Source organism: Sander vitreus, chromosome 12 (assembly GCF_031162955.1).
Source record: "Sander vitreus isolate 19-12246 chromosome 12, sanVit1, whole genome shotgun sequence".
Taxonomy (NCBI): domain Eukaryota; kingdom Metazoa; phylum Chordata; class Actinopteri; order Perciformes; family Percidae; genus Sander; species Sander vitreus.
This window is the reverse complement of record NC_135866.1, coordinates 28,506,571-28,513,179: the sequence shown is the minus strand read 5'-3', so window position 1 is coordinate 28,513,179 and position 6,609 is coordinate 28,506,571.

The following is a 6,609-nucleotide window of genomic DNA, read 5'->3' as shown; positions in this document are numbered from 1 at the left end:
AAAACTGTTTAAAGCTGAATATGGAGGGTTAGAGTGAAGTTCATGTATGGTTTTCTTTGAGTGAATGAGGTACCAAGAATGTGACACTAGATAGAGCAGAAAGTTGGTAACTTTATCTCTATTTATCTCACATGAGCAATGATTAACTAGCTAACTAGCTAACTTGCTAGCTGCAAGCTTAAACCTTAACCATGTCACTGTAGCCACTTAGCTTACTAGCTAGCTCACTGGAGTAACATTGAAGATATTTTTTGTAAGTTTAACTAAGCAATATACAGTGTTTGGGTAAAATTTAACAAATCACAATAGTGTCCTCACTTATAAGATCTAAATCCCATTTTGGTCCTCACAAACACTATATACTACACTATAATACAGAAGCGCATACACACAAAAAACTTGTTTTTGTTACTTAGGAGGACATTGCATTGACTTATATCAATGAAAGACCAATGAATATATTGGAGACTTACCCTAATCTTAACCATAACCACTACATGACTAACTTCGCCATATAATCTAAACTTAACCAAAAACCTAACATTTAAATGGTTTACCTTGAGGGGACCAGCTTTTTGTCAACCATGGCGAGTCCCCACAGTGTAATGGTGTGTGTCCATTGTCTGTGTCATTTCCCCGCTTCCCATTCATCTCTATGGGAGCAGCCGTGCAATGCATTCTGGTAGCGTTGCGTGGACTTTGGAGAAGCGGGGCGTCAAGTCGCCCAGTCCTCATTTGCATAAAGTTGAATCCAGCCAACTTTATGCAAATGAGGAGCGGCCGCCTCTCAAAAGCTGACGGAAGCCGCTATTATGGTCAGTTTTGAAATCCTGGAGCAGCAGACCCACGTGACGCGTCGTTCAATCAGCTGCAGCCATCGCAGGTGTAGGAGGGTGTCGACTGTTTTCTTTGCTTGTCAGCGGTCAGCATAGACTGTTAATATTAGTCTATGGAGGTCAGAGAGGAGAAACTGGTGGCGAGCCCACTAGCGTGCAATGCTGGGAAGGGGGGCGATCCTATCCATGAAAACAGCGTGTATATGGACACCCAACGTAACTGTGTGAGCAGATTTATCTCCCCTTCACAACAGCTTCTGGTTTCTTTTAATACTGAACTCAAATTTGAATTTTGTTCTTACTTGTTTGTGTTTGTTTACTTTTAGAAAATGTGTTTTCTGTTGTTTCAGTAATGTATCTTTGATGTAACTGTATGTCTCACCTGTTAAATTATGTTAGTTTTTCACCCTTCATTTTTTTTAAACAGTGTTGGGGCGTGCCAGTGTATATGAGGCTCAGGAGTGACGGCATGCCGCCCCCTAGAGGGATATCGTGTGCGTTACAAGATGGAGAGTCCAGGTTTTACTGTAGAGAAATGAAATTCTTTTTTAGTGTTTCCCTTTATTTCCTGCCCTCTAGATTTCTTCCAATTATCTCTTTAAATGATTAATGTAATTACTAATTCCCCAAAGGCTCTTATTTCTCTGAAAAATGTTATTCCTGTGTAGTCAGTGTCTCTTGGTGTTTAGTTTTCTGAGGTAAGGAATGTAAAGGAGTACTTCTACTGAAAGGTACGGATGGTGTGGAATGCTAATGTAAACTTTTATTAGGTATGCAGAATGTGTGTAGTCTATATTGGTCATGACTATTTTTATCACTGGGAATAAATTATCCTACTTGTGTTAGTTTGTATTTGTTTCACTTCAGAGTCAAAGCTCAATCTGTTGATCAGGTATGTAAAAATGGTCACTTACAGGAGCACTTCACACTGTCCAAGAAAACTTTATACAATATATAAGCTGAAGTACTCTTAGGATCTTCATTTTGGGCCATGTGCTCCTGATGTGCACAAAAACATTCTTTAATTACTATGTTGCGACTATATCATATAATGTGACTATATGATATGACTTGTGTGCAAACACAAGCGTAAGACATGATAGCATCCCCAGTTTTAGACAGTGGAGGTTACTGGATGTTTACTTATGTCCAAAATGTAGATATCATTTTAAATAATGTCCTAATAGCAGGGTTCATACACATTTTAACCAATACTTTTCCATGACTTTTTGGCAAATTTCCGTGACTATGTATTCCTGAAAATGTCAGTCGACATTACACAATAAGAATAAAAATCTGTGTTAAAGTTTCCCCTCAGAGGTTTAACAATAAAATGAATGACAAGGTCTGGAATTTTCATTTTTCAAATTCAATAACTTCTCCAGGTTTTTTCAAAACATCTGAACCCTGTAATAGTATTGTGACAAATCTCTATTTGAAAGAAAAATAGTCGCTTTTAAAAGCAACTTTTAAGAATTCAAATTCAATGTCTGATTTTAAAAAGACGTTAGGATTGGAATAGTAAATTTCACTTCTTCTAATGTATCTTTTAAAAATAAAAGAACTTAAGCCTACAATAATGGCACTTGGGGGCAGTAGAAACAAGCTGCGAACACATTTACACATCTTTTAAGTTGATATGATGAACTTGTTAGCAAACTGTTGCTTATTTACACATCCAGCAGCAATATGATGATTCAATACGAGTCTGTGTCCACCTAATGAATGTACGTCAAATATTCTTTTAGCTCCGTTTTTGGTGGCTACCAACTTCTGAGAAAAATATCTTAACGCTTTGCAAAGAAAATAATTAAACAACCCAAAAAAAACTCAAACCACCAAAACGTTCAAACAGCACAAAATGGTTTATTTTTAACAAGCAGATGCTTGTTACTTATTACACAGCTATAACCCACAAAACTGCTGTCAAGTCAACCCAACAGGTTTTTTTTCTTCTTCCGAGAACTGAGCTGTGGTGTTTGTTGTTCTACATCAACCACGTTGGTCACACAAAACACTGTTAACACCAAGGAGCCACAGTTTAACAAGGCTTCACGACGGTGGATTGGCGATGGCCGATGCTCAGTGATGATGTGATCTGGTTTTCCATTGTGATGGAGTGTGTGAACATTATTAACATTAATATGAATGTGGCAGCATAGTGGCTCAGTGTTGGTAGAAAATGCAGTTGAGTGCAGTGAAACTTGTTTAAACTCTCCGCAAGGAAGAAAATGGTATTGGATGAAGTAGAGATCACACACACCTTGTAAATTTCCTTCACACAAACTAAATATTTTGTCAGTTAAACCAGGGATGACTCCTTCAGAATGGATTTAGGGAAAACACATCAATGGTCTCATCTCATATTTCTGCTAAAATTATTTTAAATAATTGCTCACTGCAGCTGGAGTAAATAAAAGGGAAAAATAAAGCTACCGATCATGGAAGGACTTTTGAGCAAAAGTGCATTCCTACAGTGAAAAAAAATAGAATTTCAAAATACATACCTGGAAACGAATATAAACAACTACACACCCAAGTATTTAAACAATGTACAAAACTTAAAAATTGCTTTTAGGAAAGTTTAGTCTGCAGCTGACATTTGTGACAGGCAAACTGATGATTAGCATCAGGCTAATTTATAATTATCCAGATGAAAACGTTAAACTACAATCGCCATCCCTGGTAGAAATGACAAAATTAACTCCGTTTTATGTGAATGTAAAGCCTTTGGCAGACGAACTAACATGTCATCAAGTTATAAAGGCTAATACAACTGCTGCAGCTGAAATACATACAGCCAAAACTGGCTACTTTCTTCATATATTACAATTTATATGATACAAATGTTACGGTTTTAACGTAAAAGGAGGTTAACACTACATTTGACAAGTACTGTATTTACTTTAGTTTGTTACAGATCATCTGCATTTATTTGATCTTAAATGTAACTATGCTGTTTATACACCTGTAAAAATCCAAATTTACTTCAACAAACATGGTATTTCTAAGAGTTTTCTATTGTTAGAAATACATTTCGCTGGGTAAAACGCAGAAAAAAGGCAGCTGTATAGTGTTACCAAATATACACACACACACGTTCGTGATGTACTTGTTTGAATGAAGGCTGCTGTTAATAACCAGCAAACACTCCACAAGTCTAAAGCTAGACGTAGAAAAACAATCAGTTTAAATGGACTGTGCTTGTTCGTCGTGTTAATGCCGTAACTCACGAGTACAACAGTTGAACTGCCTGCTATCACAACATTAAACACGTTCTCACTCTCTCTCTCTCTCTCTCACACACACACACACACACACACACACACACACACACACTTTGGCTGTTTTAGTGGCAGTGGGAAAGCAAAGCAGGTGACAGCAAAATGCATCACGACACTCCCTCAAAAGAGTTCTAGTTTCTAGTTTTAAAGTACCATAACAAATATGACACTGACAGAATCCCCTACAACACCAAGGACTAAAGGGAACCGCGAGAAACTAGAAAATTAAGTTTTTTTTTTTTACAATCATGTCAAGTATTGGTACATCGGCAGGGCTGGGCGTCCGAGGAACATCAGTTATTAAATATTTCAAATCTGACGCTGGTTTTAAATGAAATCACTTTTTGTTTTTTAATCAAATTAGCTTTCATTATATGCTAAAGTGAGTTACTTAATATGTTAAATGTACAAATAATTTGCCTCTCTCTACTGAAAACAGCACTTCTTTTATTCCCTGCTTAAAATGCCCTGACATGAGAACTCCGTGTGTAAATCTCAATTTTTAAAAGGATTCGACAGGCTTTGTGGGAGTTTAGTCCAATGGTCATGCTAGTACAAAGAGTTCTCTCTGTGTAGACTTATCGGTGTCCATGTGTTAAGTAACATTATGTTATGTTTTTATTCAAATTAATATTGTTCAATAAGTTTGAAGATTTGTGGATGAATGTTAGAATTAGTAGCTATAGGTTTGAGCTCAAGATGATTAAAAATGGAAGCCAATAGATGCATTTACTTCTGAAAACAAAACTTTTCATCCTTATTCAAGCTCTTAAGTTGTCTAACTAGTTATTGTCACTTCCTGTGTGAACAAAAATTGTGGATGAAGAATTCCCCTGTGCACAATTTAAGGATTATTTTTCAATTCGAGTCAATAAAAATGTAGCAGCTACACATTCTCATTTTCTTCCTTTTAGGGTTTTTCTTGTTGCACGTTATAATTAAGCTAATGGCTTAATATTTGAAACACACAGTTGTAATTATATACTGCATTAAGTGACCAGCTGACCAAACTCCTGAAAGCCCCTTTTTGACCAAATAGTCCCAGGAACTAAAGAGCAAGAGAAACTAAATTCAGGAACTAAAATGCCCCGTTTTGTGTATTTCTGCTTGTGTGGTCTCCGCTTTTGAAGATCTGTGAAAATTTAGCCAATTCGTCCAAACAACAGAGAGCCATGGTGTTGCTCTTTATAGTTTACAGTTGCACAACTGTGACATTTAAAAAAGGACCTCACAACGACGTGAAAAAAGGCTGAAAACACCAGAGCTGTCTGCAAAGCAGCAACAATCAGCTGAGTGTTTTGGGTTTATTTATTTCTATTTTAGTGCATAACCTCCTTGAATTAATTACAAAATAAAGTTTGGAGTCTCTACCCTGACACTACACTTAGACGCTGGTTCCTTGCAAATCAAGGGTGAAGCTCTTTAGTTCCTAAAAAGGTTAGTTATTTCCTGGAAAAGTGTCTAGGGTGGAAAAAAGGTCTCCATACTCTAGTACCAATTACCAAAAAATTTGTATAACATAGGGTACACTATATATTGTGTCTCAGTACCCAGCCCTGCCTAACAACCATTTCAACAGGTGCTGCTTTAAGAGACTAAAGATTTGTTTGCACACGAACAGAAACACTGAAATCCCCTTTCCTCCTTGCATACAAGGCTTAGATGGTACGTCTACACATCTATCTGCCTCTAACAATAAACTGTCGACAGGGCAGGGAGTTGACTTTTTTCTGTCTACTAGACACACAGTGGCTGGTTCATGGCTTTACAGAAACAGAAACGTAGTCAGATCTAGACGTCAACACTGTGAGCAGAGTGACCAATGCACAGTCAACTACAATGTGGGATGTCATACTGCAGAAAAACCTGTCTACTGGGGCCAACACAGTCAGTGAAGAACACACTAAAGGTCCACACAGGACAGGAAGCAGACATATGTGACCCTATGTAAGCGTTTCAGTTTATAACACGAGATATCCAAACTAAAAGAGAGAGACCACACCAGTGGCAGCACTGGGAGAGAAAAAACAAACAAACAGCATCCACACTGGTGAGGCTCCACAGTGGACAGAAACCGAGAGAAACAATAACACCGCGACCAGGAAATCTGGATGGCTATCAAACAGAACTCAACATTTCAATTTTCAATAACTCGTGTTTTTGCTAAATTTGTTAAAGAAAATTGCTGAAAATTCAATCTGCAAATTAAAATTTAATTATAATTCATACAAATTAAAAACGGGCTAAGATTTCTTCCTCGTTCACTGACTTTAGTGCTGCCTCTAGTGACTGGAAGCTCTACAAACATTAATTATTAAAGCAAGAGTCTTTTTTATATATTGGTGTGCAGATAATAGTTTGGAGTTTGCTCCTTCTGCCTCAAAAGAATCCAAAAGAAGTCAAGATGAACTATTTCATGTGTGTTTGATTTCTCTTTTAGGTTACAATTACACAAGATTTAAAGAAGTAATTTATGAATTTATATTTGT